The following is a 15,100-nucleotide window of genomic DNA, read 5'->3' as shown; positions in this document are numbered from 1 at the left end:
GTATATAAACACACATAGCCACACAGCGGTGATCTCCAGGTACCAAACTGCAGAGCCACAGGGTTGCATTTATCATGCACCTTTCACCACTTCCCCTGCACTCTGACCAAAATACCACTGCCTTTGCAAGTTACTGATAGCTTGTTTTAATGATGGCTAGATGGCTGGAGAGCTGCATTTACTGCTACTGACTGCCCACTGATTGTACCCATGGCTAATTTAAATTAAAGCATCCTATTATTTTTGTTACCCCATTCTCCTTGCCTGCCTCCAGACTGTGCTCATTTCATCTTCTCTTTTAGATTGCAAGCTCTTCAAGATAGGGACCGTCATTTACTATGGGCCAGCGTTTTCAAAAGTGCTCAGCACCCACACCTGGGGCCAGGCTGTCAGAACAGCCAGTACAGTGGTTGCTGAGCTCTTGAAAATCAGGCCTGACACATTTGTACAGTGCCTAGCACAGTGGGGCCCCAACCCCAATGCTGGACTATAAAACAATGTGCTAGAGAGATGTTTTCTTCTATCCCCATACTGGTCCCATCAAAGGTGGAAATTCCCCCCCAGAGTGCACGAGTCTGAGATGCAGGACAAGCAATATAGAATCCTGGTCAAATGACAGGTTGATTGATATCACACAGGAGGTAGAGAGGGAAACGTTCAACTCCCTGGTAAGGTGAGCACTTGCTTCTAACCCAAGACGATCTGTCTCGGGATTTTATACGGCTGCCCATCACCGTAGTGTCTGAGCACCTTCCACAGAACATCAGTAATGAAAGATAAGTGAACTTAAAATCGCAACATTATTTTGCATACAAACGCTATTTTAGATACTTGTTAAAGGATTCAGAAACGTACTGTATTAAACCCAGAGGGGTAGCCGTGTTAGTCTGGATCTGTAAAAAAGAGTCCTGTGGCACCTTATAGACTAACAGACGTATTGGAGCATAAGCTTTCGTGGGTGAATACCCACTTCGTCAGACGCATGTCATGGGTACTCACCCATGAAAGCTTATGCTCCAATACGTCTGTTAGTCTATAAGGTGCCACAGGACTCTTTGTCGTTGTATTAAACCCAATTCAGCAAAGCACTTACGCACATGCTTAAAGTTAAACATGTGCTTTACTGAATTGGAGCTAGTTATAATTTTTCTGTGTCTCTGAAATCTGTACAGTGGACCTATTGTTTCTATGCAAAGCACCACAATGCGAGAGTGGACTGACTGATGAAGTGACAGACCAGGTCTAACATTTTATTATTGATCTGGTTTTGGGTGGGGAGCCCGAGGGTTAAAAAAACTTTATTGTTCTGGTTTTTGTTTTATGTTATTTTATTGTACAGACATTTAGAAATATTCCCAAGTTAAAAATCATCAGTAATGCACAGAAAGACATACCGTATATTTACTAAGCTCATTTGTTAGTGACTGTGTTTGTATACACACAGACATCAACACCTTAAAAGCGTAGATGAAACTGCAGCCTGAATCATTATGCTAAAGGTGTTAAATAGCTGACACTGCATAATAACTAGCTGTGGAGGCAGAAACCCTGAGAGCTCCATGTGTGATCCTGTATCACACCTGAACTGGTACCTCAGAGAACATTAACTCTGATGAACCAGAGGTTTTTTTAATACAATTCACTGTTGAATTTTGCATGCATTCATCATTTTTATGCAGGGGCAATGGGCTTACACTTTATTCTGAAGTTTACATGAATGATTTGTCGGACCAGCACATGACAATCTGCTAATCACTCCTCAGTGTTGTTAAAATCAAAATAAAGTCTTGCATGTGAAGGAGGCCCTGATTCTGCTCTCCTCTACTTTAGAATCAATGGGCCAAATTTTGCTCAGAGTTTCACCAGGACAAATCTAATTTCACAGTTGTTATTGACCTGTGTAACGCCATAGACCTCAATGGAGTAACATCTGATTTACACCAGTGTAAGTGACATCAGCATCAGACACAGAGCTGCAACTGGTGTACGGTATCTGAGAACTGAATTTGGACCATTAAACCATGTGTTCTCTGGGCCTGGGTTTCCATTTGGTACTAATTTTAAGGAGATTGCCCTTTGATTATAATACTACTACTACTTTGCTCTTCAATAGCACCTTCCATGAAGAATTTCAGAGCACTGCAAACATTCATAGATTCGAAAGCCAGAAGGGACCACTGTGATCATGCAGTCTGACCTCCTGGATAACAAAGGCCATAGAACTTCCCTGAAATAATTCCTAGAGCAGATTTTTTAGCAAAACATCCAGCCTTAAATAACCTAAACCTCAAAACACCCTTGTAAGGCTGATATTATTGCCGCTTACAGATGGGGAAACTGAGGCACAGGAAAGTTAGCACTTAACTTGACCAGGGCCATACAGGGAGACAGGCTTTCAGCTGGTAATAAAGTCCAGATTTATTTACACCCAGGCCAGTGCTTTAACTTCCAGGGCCAAGATTGCCAAACCTGGGGCTAAAATTTTCAAAACCACTGATGATTTAGGAGCTTATGTTCTCTTTTCAAAAGTGACTTAGGCATGTAGGAGCTAGAGACATAGGCTTCGAAAATAGGGCTTAGGCTCCTAAGTCAGTTATGCCTTTTAAAAATGTTTACCTGGGGGAACTATCATTTGGCTCCTAAATCTTTATTCAGGCACCAGAATAAGTAATGTGGCTTTCAAAAATGCTGAGCATACAGAAGTCCATTGAAGCCAATAGGACTTGTCACATTATTAACAATACCTAGCTGGAGCACAGTCCTTGATATTAAATAAAAAGTACTGCTTTGAGAATTGCCTCTCTTGTCCTCCAATAGTATTTTCCAGGTTCCTTAATTTATTCTCACCAAATTTAACCCTGGTGCACATCCACTCTGTTCTAGATTACAAGCTGATGGTTCATTTTGTAATAGCAATGCTAATATTAATTTCATAATTATTTATTGCTTTGTGGACAGAACCCAAGGCTAACGTGACCATTACACTTTAATTCCAAGCTAAGGCATAACTTTCCCAGACAGCCACTGTTGACAGACATTACAGAAGGTTAGTGTGCTCAGCTGGGAAGGACAAGAAGTTATGCAGCAGAACCTAGGGAACTCAATTGTTACAAAAGTGCTCTATAAACCAGTGATGTCTGTATAGATGTAAATAGTCATTGGTAGGTGCCACTAGATGGTGCTCAAGAATACAAAGCATAGTTCCCGGGTTTGGTAGGATCCATACAAATTGTTGTTATTGTGCACTGCAAATAGCATATCTCTTTAGGTGGCATTCTTAATGTGATCAGGGCCTCACGGTAATAGTCATGGAATAACAATGAACCACAGAGACTGTCCTCGTCCCAGACAACTCAACATCTATGGAAGGATGGGTATTAGGGTTGCCAACTTTCTGATTGCAGAAAACCAAACACCCTTGCCCCGCCCCCTACCCTGCCCCTTCTCACTCTGTCCCCCCTCCCTCTGTCACGTGCTTTCCCCCACCCTCACTCATTTGCTCATTTTCACCAGGATGGGGCAGGGGGTCAGGGTAAGGGCTCCAGCTGGGGGTGTGGGCTCTGGGATGAGGGGTTTGGGGTACAGGAGGCGGCTCCAGGCTGGGGCGGGGGGTTGGGGTGTGGTGGGAGGTTAAGGGCTCCATCTGGGAGGGGGCTCTGGGGGGGCCAGGGCTGAGGGGTTTGGGGTGCAGAATGGGGCTCTGGGCTGGGGCTGAGGGGTTTGGAGTGCAGGAGGGGGTGAGGGGCTGGGACAGGGGGTTGGGGTGTGGGAGTGAGTGAGGGGTGTGTGCTCCGGGTGGCGCTGACCTCAGGCAGCTCCTGGAAAGTGGCGACATATCCCTCTGGCTCCTAGGCGCAGGGGCAGCAATGGGAGCTCTGCATGCTGTGTTTCCCGGCCAACGGGGGCTGCGGAGCTGGCTCGGGGCGGCGCCTGCACTGTGGGTAGGGGCAGTGCGCAGAGCCCCCTGGCTGCCCCTGCGCTTAGGAGACAGAGGGACATGCTGGCTGCTTCCAGGAGCTGCGCGGAGCCGGCTGCTGCAGCCAACCGGACTTTTAGTGGCCCAATCGGCTGTGCTGACCAGAGCTTCCAGGATTCCTTTTTGACCAGGCGTTCCAGTCGAAAACCAGACACCTGGCAACCCTAGTGGGTATACATCACCAGACTGGCAGTGCCAGTGCCAGACAGTGATTTGTAGCCATTAAACTACCCATCATTCCCAGTGATCAGACTGGATCTGCATCTCTCATGGCAGCACCCTAGATTCTGTGTTAGGTTCACCTACTGCCCTTATCTTTAATATGGAAGTTCAGCGTGTCCCAGAATGCAGTGCTCCGTCTTCCTCTAAGCATCATTAAGGTTGAGCATTGCTTGCAGGCCTCAAGCTGTAACTCCATATTAAATGACGGCAGCCACAGGTTACCCTATGTGACTCTGAGGCTGAATTTATCCCACAGGCCACATTTTGCCTGTCTCTTATCTAATTCCTTCAAAACAACATCTCTGGCAGAGGCTCAAGGAGACTCTGAAAGGAAAACAGCGTGGAAGCGATTAACTGATGAAAGAGGAGACTGGGCTACAGGCTGCTTCGTCCTCTGAGGTCCCTGGGATGCAGGAGAGTCCCTCATTACCAGGCAATGAAGCATTTCTAGTGACTGTTGGGAGGGAAGCTGGGAAGAGCGAAAGCAGAAGCCACAAGAAGCAGCAGCTAATTATGAGAATGGAGTCTGGCAAAAAGTGAAAGGCCTGCAGCAAAACAAACATCTCCATTAACCCAGGGGAAGATGGACGTGGGCCAGCACAAAGGACCTGCATCAAATGAAGATATGGTGGGGGGAACACCAGGCATGTAAGAGGAACAACAGCACCCTCTCCTCTTCTGAGGAACATAAGTACATAGGATTTAAGGCAGGCTTTTTGTAGAGATGGGTGCTGACCCTCCACTCCCCAAACTTTGGGGAAAATCAGATGTGGATTCCAACTTCGCAGCTAGTCCCCATCTCTATAACGGGTCAAGTCAAAGCCCTAGATGTGAACGCACTGAACTCTGGATCTGAACTGTCCCAAACTTTGCTGCTGGGTCCAGCCATCTGCTCGGCAGAAACGGGTCAGATTCTCTTAGGGCCCAATACAGATGCAGAGTGTGACTCAGATAAGTGCCACGCAAAAGCGCTGTGCAGGACAGAGCATGGGAGGCCTGACCCTGGCCAAGTGAGAGCACCGAGTTACCCCTCCCTAGTCATGCCCAAGAGGGAACATTGTAACTCAGTGCCCCATGTTAGGAACAGCGTTTATGTCACTCTCTCTTCAGACACACCCATTTGGTCTTCACGCCCTGCCCATTTTTTGCTCTGTGATCCTGCAAGTAAAGGAGCTGGCGAGCTGTGGCCTGGAGACCCCTTCCTAGTGTGGGGGACGATGCCTAGCATTTAACCATGGCTGCACCTGTGTGGAGCCCTGCACCGCAGGCAACCTGCTGTGCCCCAGGGTCTGAACAGCAGACCTACAGTACTAACCACATGGGCCTCTGCCACTTGAACTAAGTCCTCTCCCTGGCAGCTGTAGCAGCCTCAATAACCTCTTATGGGGACTGGTTACTAGAGGGGGGCAAAGAGCAGATAATACCTTTATGCATGTGCTTGTGAACTGATACAAAGCTACTCTGAGGCACATTAGAACCAGTGTGATTCCCTGCAGCAGGTGCGACAGCGAGTTTGTGTGGCATGGTCTTGGGTTGCTGTGGGCAGCGTGGAAGCAAAGTGTGATTGCTAGGTTAAACGTGCACAGGAGATTGTCTTTGAGAAGCAAAAGAGACAATTTGCCACTTGTGCTTTTGGGCTGTATGCACCATTGTGGTAAGCCGGTGTGGGGTGGGAACCCATTTATTTGCGAGAAAGCTGAGCGTGGTGTCCAGTGGTAAGAAAAGGAGACTGGGAACTGGATCTCTTGGGTTCTTTGCCCAGCTCCTGTAAGGTATGCACAAAAGGGAGTGCGCAGTGACACAAAAGAGAATGCATGGTGGTTGAACTTTTTGAACAACCTCCACACTGCATTCCCCTGCGATGGTAATCTGTAGACGCTCCCTGTGCTTGCTGGCTGTTTGCTGAGGATGACATTTCGTTTTGGAGCCCTGTTTTTGCACAGACCCCTGAGTCTCTGCTCAGTGTTACAGGTGTGGGCTGTGTGTTTGTACTACTCTAATAATAAAGAATCCTGTGTTTTCAGAAGACAGACTCTGCATTTTGACACGGGTTACACTCAGTCATTGATTCCTTGTGGGACTCTGAGCAAATCACTCAACCTTTCTGTGCCTCAACAACCCCTTCTGTAAAATGGGCCCGATACTTCCCTGCCTCACAGGAGTGTGGGGAGGGTTCATTTGCAAAGTGCTTTGAGATCAGCAGATTAATCGCACTATTAAGCTATCCAAAATCTAGGAAGAAAACGTGCGAGGTGACATGTTCTTGCAACATGCCAGGAAACACAGAGTTGTATTCAGAACGTGCAAAGCAATCCAAAACCTTTGAAAATATATTTGTTCAATATGTGTTTACTCCTTCAACAAAAGGATCTCTAAAATGAGAGAAGATAAACATTCACTAGCTGGGCAAAGGTCACCAGTGGGGTACGTCAGGGTCAGCAATTGAGAACACACTTGTTTATAAGAACTGATTTAAAATGTTTATTTGATCAGCCAAGTAAAGAAAAGGTCAGCTGTATAAATACATGATACCTCCTAAAAAGCCAAGATAAGAACAATTTAGCCATTTAAATGGCTGAGCAAAGCATAACCACAGCTTTGTTCCTCTCCCTGTCTAGGCAAGGAACCAGTCACCTCCAATTGTGTTGTTCAACTGGCTCATTTACATTTTGGATTAGCCTTGGCTACACTATTTTTGTACATGTTAAGGGTGGTATTTATGTCTGTTCCTGTGTGAGGGCATTAATGGGGAAGAGGTACTGGGAGCTCTTCTCACACACTTACCCCAAGGGGCAGGTAGAAGAGGAATAATGGCTCCGTGGTTAGATGCTAGCTCAGAACTTGGGAGACCTGGATTCAATTTCCTGTTCTGTTATAGGCTTCTTGTGTAACTCTGGGTAAGTCACCTAGTCTCTCTGTGCCTCAGTTCCTCAGCTGTAAAATGCAGATAATAGTATTTCCCTCCATCACCAGGGTGCTCTGAGGATAAAAACATTAAAGACTGTGAGGTGCTCAGATACTATAGCCATGTAAGTACCTTAGATGGCCATGTAAGTACCTTAGATAGGCATTATCTGGCGCAGAACGCTAGGGAGGAAGAGCCGATCAGTGCTACCCCTTGTTAAGCCTCCCACGAAATCGAGATACCAACCCAGAGTCTTAGGATAGCTGAGAAAGAAATGAGCAGGAACTGTCAACTCTGAGGGCAGTAGACTGTATCAGGGTGAATGGCACTGGAGTGGGAATCAGAAGACCTAGGTTCTATTCCTGTCCTAATCACTAACCAATAGTGTGATCTTGGGGAAGTCACTTCATTTCACTTGTATATATCTCCATGTGTCCATCTTGGAAATAAGACACCTGAACAACAATGCTCATGAGGCATCGTGGCCCCACTATTTCCGTTTTCGATATTTTGCTGAAAACTTCCATTTGTGGGTATTTTGTGTTTCTTCAGAATGTCTACATTTTCTGCAGCAAGCAGAAACTTGTAGCAAAAAGTTTTATTGAGTCAAAACCCCACTTTTCCATCAAAAAAATGTTATCTGGAAAATTTTCAACCAACCCCACTAGCTCCCCGTTGATGTGTGTGTCCAGTCCCCATTACTGTCAATGGGAGGTATGCTTGTTTATCAAGAGAAATACTAACACCGCCCTTAAAAATGATCATGAAATGGATTCAACTACTAAAAAGCCCAACACAGTATTGTCACTTATTAGGGTAACTCTGGATTAGATGGCTTGTGATCAATGGGCACATTATGATCCATTTTTTCTGCATAAAAGCAGGGACAGCTAAATACAACAAATGATAAGAGAGAGTTTATATTTTTCCTGTCTTCCCATAAATGCAGGTTTTTGTTCTGATTTCTAAATGCATGAGTCAATACTTTAATCAACAGCATTTGCTATTAAAAGAATGCTGTAATTTCTCTCTCCCTAAGGTATAAATTAATTGAGACTGATTAGCCGAGCATTTGTTGCTGAATCAGATATAGCACACAAGCACTGAAGTGTTATCAGATCAGACTATTGGTTTTCAGACACTGCTATTATTCACTTCAATGGAGACACTCTCCTTTATTGGAAGCTATACAAGAAAATCAACAAATACTTGTTGAGTAACACATGGAAATGGACAATTTGTTTTTCTATTCTCCAAATGCTCAGAAGTAATAAATATTATAAACAAACCAAGCAAACAGAATAATGAATCCAGTATTGATCGGGCCGATATCGATCCTTATATGTATAACAATTCTGGAAAAACACAAATGGGAAAATAATAAACAGCAGCACATATAACCATCTGCGCTTCTCTTGTATATACACCCATTGTCTCTTGCCTTCTAATTAGACTGTGCACTCTTCCAGGCAGGACTATCTTTTTGTTAGGTCTTAGTATATAGACTAGCACAATGGGGCCCTGGTCTCTAATAAGGTTCCTTAGGTGCTATTGTAATACAAGCAACAAGAACAAAAAAACACCCAACACTTCATTACGAGAAGCCAAAGTAGAATGAACATTCCTATGAGCAAGTGCCATGAACCACAGCTCTGTACACTATTAGAAACTAGTAAGTATACAACAATCTTATACTCACAGTAAACTAGTCTATAAGCATGAAATCGATCCCATTCACTGTGCTGGCCCACTGCATGGATGAATTTCACCCTCGAGTCTCTGCTGCTAAAGTTATTAACTAGAGATGGGCCTGATCCACAACCCTGAAGAAGTGACTCTAACTGATAGAGCTAATCATCTAGTGAGAATGATGGACACTAGACCATCATAGATGGGTATAATCTATTCAGAAGAAAGAGAGCAGCAAAATGGCCAATGCAGATTTGGGCTGCAGATGCAGAGACATCAAGAGCAGGGAAGTGACTGTTGTCCCTTCTATGGGTATGTCTACACTGCAAGTGAAGGTCTGATTGTAGCATAGAGAAGCATACCTTGCTAGCTTTAGTCTAGCTAATACAGGTAACAATAGTAGTGTAGACGTGGTGGCACAGGCTAGCAATCAGGGTACTTACCCAGGCTCCCCAGCAGGACACTGGTTATCAATGACCTAGATTAGAGATGTCTATCTGTGCTACAATCACACCTCCACATGCAGTGTAGACAAACCCAATAATGGCTTCAGTGCAGTCATACTTGGAATATTGTATACAGTCCTGGGCACCACATTACTAGAATGAGAATGACAAACTGGAGGAAAGTCAGAGAGGAGACAAAAAAAATAGTAGGGGGCTGAAGTGATGAGCAAAGATTAAAAGATCTAAATCGGAGCTCAAAGAGCTCAGCTAAGCAATGACTATGCTGGACATGACAGTTAAAAAAATATTTGTAGGTTGTTAACACAAAGAATGGAGAGGAATTATTGAGGGCAGTACCAGAGGGGAGCGCTAGGAGCAAAGGGATAACTTGGGCTAAATATCAGTGGAAACTTTGTGACAGCAAGAGCTACTAATTTATGGTGCAGCCTCCCAAAGGAAGTGCTGGAAGAACAGTCTCTTGGAGCACTTCAAACTAGATTAGACAAAGGACTGGGTGAGGCACACTGAAGAACAAGCTTGCATTGGCAGGCAGAGGGTCTGGGTGAGTCGCACCCATCTCTAATTCCCATGCGTGGTAATGATTCAAGTGAGTCATTGCCGAACTGAGAAACCACCCAGCTTGATCCCCAACAAATGCTGGCCTCTCGGAAACAGGAAGTCACAAAGGTGCCACTCTAGCTGTAACTGCCTCAGTGTACTCCGTTACACTACCCGCGGGCTCGCCCCTCCAGGGGCTTCCGAGGAGAGCCTTATGTTACTCCACAGAGGTCTTAGTTGTCAGGAAGCTGCCTGTAACTGCTTGACCCAGAGTGAGAAGCAGATGTTTTGATTGCTGCCCTTTGGCATTGTTATCCAATCTTGCTGAATTAACTACTTTTTCTTTATCCCACTCAACAACATCCTAGGAACATCAGACTCCCTAGAACACGTAAACCTACCTTATGGCAGGCTGTTTGTTTCCCTCTGGCAATAGAAAGGTTCTAGCATCTAGCGCTGCATGCAAAATGGCACCTATGTTTGACATCACACTCAGTGAACTACCTGTATCTAATTTAGAGACTGATCCTTTGCTCTGTCTCCCATGTGCCATTTCTGCATTAGAAAAGCTTCCCGTAAAAATTCACCAAACAGTTATATTGACCTCCATCAAATCCTTCCTTAACACTCACCTCTGCTGTGGGGTCGACAATATACTCAGTGATGAGACAACTGAAATGCTGTAAGTCAGTGGTTCTCAAACTTTTGTACTGGTGACCCCTTTCACACAGCAAGCTTCTGAGTGTGACCCCCCCCTTAAATATATAAAAAGCTGTTTTTAATTTATACCACCATTATAAATGCTTAAGGCAAAGTGGGGTTTGGGTGGAGGCTGACAGCTCGTGATCCCCTGAGGGGTCACAACCCCCAGTTTGAGAACCCCTGCTGTAAGTGCTGCTTATTATGCTAATTATAATCATTTCACTTGTGTTTCCCTGTCTGCTTTACCCACCTGTTGCCTGTCATCATATATTTAGACTGTAACCATTTGGGGGCAAGGACCGTCTCTTACTAGGTGTTTGTATAGACCAGCGGTTCTCAAACTGGGGGTTGGGACCCCAAAGTGGGTCACCAGGGCCAGGGTCAGATGTGTTGGGGCCTGGAACTGGGGCCAAAGCCAAAGCCAGAGCCCCACGGCCCAGGAACAAAGCCAAAGCCCAAGGGCTTCGGCTTTGGCCCTCTGCCCGGGACGGTGGGGCTCGGGTTTTGGCCCTGGGCTCAGGCTTTGGTCCCCCCTCCTTGGGTCATGTAATAACTTTTGTTGTCAGAAGGGGGTCGAGGTACAATGAAGTCTGAGAACCTCTGGTATAGAGCCTAGCACAGTGGAGTCCTGATATCTGTTTTCAGAGAGTTTAATGCCAGAAGGGACTATTAGGCCATCTCAATGATCTGTCATAGGCCACAGTCTTTAACCCGCCACTTCCCTTGGTAGCTTGTCCTCACTGTTAAATTTTGTGTGTGTTTTATGCCTAATTTGAATGTGTTGAAATGTATATAGAGCGGCTAACACAATGGAGACACAGTGTGATTGGGAGCACTAGTCACTACCATCATACAATAATGATTCTGAGAGGTGCTGAGCACCTAGACTCATTAATGGGCTCAATGCTTCTAACAATCAGGCTCTTTAGTTAAGCATTAGAGTCCTTAATGGCTTCCTTGTCCTCCCTGATCTGTCTCCACCTGCTTTGAGGCCAGGATAGTTCTTTTGTGTTTGTACAGCACCTAGCACAATGGGGTCCTGGTCCATGACTGAGGCGCCTAAGCACCACAAATAATAAACTAATACTGAAAACGGAACTCTGTTCAATGTTTGTTTCCCCCGCCTCACATATTTTTTGTGATGCGTATTTTGGACTTGCTCTTTGCTTTTACTGCTTCCTTCACTCTGGTTTTCTGTTCCCCCCGGTTACTCCCTTCACTGAGCTTCTCCTTTTTTGTCCTTTCACTGAGTGTTTTCCCAAAGTGACAAGAACAGACACAGAACAGTTTTTCTAGGGCAGCAGATCTCAGCCCGAGGTTTTGGTTCATCACGCAAGTGAACGGCCACATTGTGGGATTCCATACAAGAAAAGAAAACACAACCTAACTCCATGAACACTTATATAAATTAAGCCTTTGTTCAAAGTTCTTCCTTACAAACCGTTTTCTAACGTTCAAATATTTCAGATATTGAACAACTAAGTCTCCTCATTTCCTTCCCCATCTCTACAGGAAACACATCCCGCCAACAAAGAGAATGGTCGAGGGTGACTTGATCACAATCTATAAAACCAACATGGGGAACAGAAATTTGATAATAGAGGGTTCTTTAATGTAGCAGTTAAAGTTATGACAAGATCCATTGACTGGAAGTTGAAGCTAGATAAATTCTAACTACAAATAAGTCACACATTATTCACAGGGAGGGTAATTAACCATGGGGACAAGTTACCAAGGGTTGTGGTGGATTCTCCATCTCTGGCAGTTTTTAAATCAAAACTGGATGGTTTTCTATCAGAGATGCTCTAGTTCAATCCACAGCTTTTGGGCTTGAAGAAGGAATTAATTCAGGAAGTCCTGTGGCCTGTCTTATGCAGGAGGGCAGACTAGATGATCAGAAAGTCCTTCCTGGCCGTCCAATCTATGAACCACCCACCTATAGGGATCTGATGGTTAAGGCCACTGGCTAGATTCTTGCACTGCACTAAAAGTCTCCTGTCCAAAAAAGGCACAAGCATCCATTCCCATACAGAATATCACCAACCAAAGAAGTATGCACGGATTGCTCTGTGTTCACAGATAGAGCTGAAGTTGGGTTGGCCTGTGTAGCCACAACATTCCCATGGTGATTCAATGTGACAGTTGCTATATGACACAGTACATACCCTTGAAAAACGTGATGAACTCCCCGCTCCCCTGTATTTTTCCAGAACTACATGCAGCTCTGCAGATGGAGAAATGTTATCATAGCTTAACCTCTGTTCCCAAGGCAATACATTTGCTCAGTTGTAGGAAGATTATATAAGGGTTTAAATAATCTGGCCTTAGATAATTATGCCAGATTTTAGATGTACTGTGTCAGAGTTTAGATAGTTATGTCAAAACTGACAAGGTAGAAATGTTTTTAATCCTCTGTAGTTTTTGGTGTGCTTAAGTTTTCTCTATCTTCGCATGGGCACACAGCCAAAGTGCCTGGATCCTACAAACCCTTTCGGAGTCTCATTTATTTTAATTTGTGAACAAGAACTACTTGCTTAATAGGGGGTTGCAAAATTGCCCCAGGTTACTTGCTGCTAATGCTTGCCTCTTCCTTGTAAGTCTGCCTTTTTTCTGATATTACCACCTAATCTCCTCTTCCAAATAACAGACGTCACTTAGACTCTCTTCGCCAGCCCAGGAGGACGGATGTGCAGACAGCAGAAGGCACAGAGTGAAGAGGCTCAGAAGATACATTTTTAGGTGGGATACTATCCACAAGAAGGAGCCATGAATGTAACAATACCTAAAACACTTTAGGGACCATGATCCTAGCCTCACTGATGTCAGTGGCAAAACTCCCTTTGGCTTCAGCATGGCCAGGATTTCACCCCTGATGTACATGAAATCACTAGCCCATCATTGAAATGCCACTGCCTAGAGGGTACAAAGTGGCAGCCTTTGCTCAGAGAGAAGAGAGCAACCTATCATGCAACATACTGGCTAATCTCTCATGATGGACTATAAAATTGCTGTGGAGCTGTTAAACTATATTATGCAATAAATACATCTTTCGAGAGTGACTCTATGTTTCCGGAAAGCAGATACTGCATTTAAATGTTCGGCCATTCAGTCATTTTCAGTCACTTGTCTTTCCATCTCACAATGGAGCTGCCTCTACCATTTGGCTTTCATGGGGCAAATCCTGACCCTGAGGTTCTCTGGAGTTCACAGTCGACCACAGCTCTAAGGTCCAGCAGTCTAAATTTACTCAGAGGCTTGGAATACTGCATTAGAAGTAGGTTCAGGAGAAATAGATCAGTGGGGAGAGTTCAGGTGAGACTGGCAAAGATGCAAGACAAATGCGGTTTAGTACCAGCCCCACCACATGAAATATAAATATGCATACACAGCCATGGCAGAGCAACAGCAAACTCTATATTAAGATGGCATATGTGTTTCCACAATAACCCCACGCTTTGAATACATCATAACTTTCTCAAACGTTCACATTTTGGAGCTGAAATATACCATGGAGTATCATTAAGAGACACTGTCAACTTGAAATCTAGATCATAGAATCATAGAATATCAGGGTTGGAAGGGACCTCAGGAGGTCATCTAGTCCAACCCCCTGCTCAAAGCAGGACCAATTCCCAACTAAATCATCCCAGCCAGGGCTTTGTCAAGCCGGGCCTTAAAAACCTCCAAGGAAGGAGACTCCACCACCTCCCTAGGTAATGCATTCCAGTGCTTCACCACCCTCCTAGTGAAATAGTGTTTCCTAATATCCAACCTAGACCTCCCCCACTGCAACTTGAGACCATTGCTCCTTGTTCTGTCATCTGCCACCATTGAGAACAGCCGAGTTCCATCCTCTTTGGAACCCCCCTTCAGGTAGTTGAAGGCTGCTATCAAATCCCCCCTCATTCTTCTCTTCTGGAGACTAAACAATCCCAGTTCCCTCAGCCTCTCCTCATAAGTCATGCGCTCCAGACCCCTAATCATTTTTGTTGCCCTCCGCTGGACTCTTTCCAATTTTTCCACATCCTTCTTGTAGTGTGGGGCCCAAAACTGGACACAGTACTCCAGATGAGGCATCACCAATGTCGAATAAAGGGGAACGATCACATCCCTCGATCTGCTGGCAATGCCCCTACTTATACAGCCCAAAATGCCGTTAGCCTTCTTGGCAACAAGAGCACACTGTTGACTCATATCCAGCTTCTCGTCCACTGTGACCCCTAGGTCCTTTTCTGCAGAACTGCTACCTAGCCATTCGGTCCCTAGTCTGTAGCTGTGCATGGGATTCTTCCGTCCTAAGTGCAGGACTCTGCACTTGTCCTTGTTGAACCTCATCAGGTTTCTTTTGGCCCAATCCTCTAATTTGTCTAGGTCCCTCTGTATCCGATCCCTACCCTCTAGTGTATCTACCACGCCTCCTAGTTTAGTGTCATCGGCAAACTTGCTGAGAGTGCAGTCCACACCATCCTCCAGATCATTAATAAAGATATTAAACAAAACCGGCCCCAGGACCGACCCTTGGGGCACTCCGCCTGAAACTGGCTGCCAACTAGACATGGAGCCATTGATCACTACCCGTTGAGCCCGACGATCTAGCCAGCT

General features: G+C 45.1%; 1 protein-coding gene across 2 annotated transcripts in view; it reads right to left on the bottom strand.

Moving 5' to 3' along the window:
- MAPK4 (mitogen-activated protein kinase 4) overlaps window positions 1-15,100 on the bottom strand; it is a 65,522-nt gene that overhangs the window by 24,558 nt on the left and 25,864 nt on the right. The gene's annotated exons all lie outside the window — the stretch shown is intronic.

Source organism: Emys orbicularis, chromosome 6, assembly GCF_028017835.1.
Source record: "Emys orbicularis isolate rEmyOrb1 chromosome 6, rEmyOrb1.hap1, whole genome shotgun sequence".
Taxonomy (NCBI): Eukaryota; Metazoa; Chordata; order Testudines; family Emydidae; genus Emys; species Emys orbicularis.
This window is presented reverse-complemented; position numbering and strand designations above follow the sequence as displayed.